Below are 668 nucleotides of genomic sequence, written 5' to 3'. Positions count from 1 at the left end.
GGGCGTGGCCCCCCTGATGCCAGGGAGCCAGGGCAGCACCCGGGCTCACCGCTGCGATGCTGAAACTGCTGCCCTAGTCACTCCTGTGAGGTGGCCCAAGGACATTCCTTGGCCCCATGTGCCAAGCCCCTGGCAGCCCCTCGTGCTGCCTCTCACCTGCTCCGCACCTGGAGCCTGAGCCAGACAACAATCCTGCTCTGGGGACCATCCAGACTGAAGAGCAGGACCAGGGCCCGGCCGGCAGCCTGTGCCAGGACAGGACCCCACGTGTGAGCAGACCAGCCATGGCCCAGGGGGGTGAGGAGACACTCTCCCTTAAGCCATGAAAATTCCTCCAGTTTCACAACATGCACAGCAGCCCCATGGGTGCCAGGCTGCCTGTTCTCCAGCTGTGCCTCCCGCAGGAGCACACACCAGCTCCCAACACACCTCACACCAGCCCCTCTGCTTCAAGCCCTATTCTGCTCTTGGCTCTGCTTCTTGCCTAATTCTTCAGTGAGGTCGGAGCGAGTCCCCCAGCTCTGGCTGTTCTCAGAGGACACGAAGGGTTGGGCAGACGAGGGGACGGGTCCCCAGTGCCACCCCAGCAGCGAAGGCCACGCGGAGCAGCCACCTGTCCGGGGGACACAGAACTGCGCCCGCAGGGCCCTGCCAGCTGCCAGAGCCAC

This window comes from Chaetura pelagica, unplaced genomic scaffold (assembly GCF_000747805.2).
Source record: "Chaetura pelagica isolate M959 unplaced genomic scaffold, ChaPel_1.0 scaffold438, whole genome shotgun sequence".
Taxonomy (NCBI): domain Eukaryota; kingdom Metazoa; phylum Chordata; class Aves; order Apodiformes; family Apodidae; genus Chaetura; species Chaetura pelagica.
Note: the sequence above shows the minus strand (reverse complement) of the source record.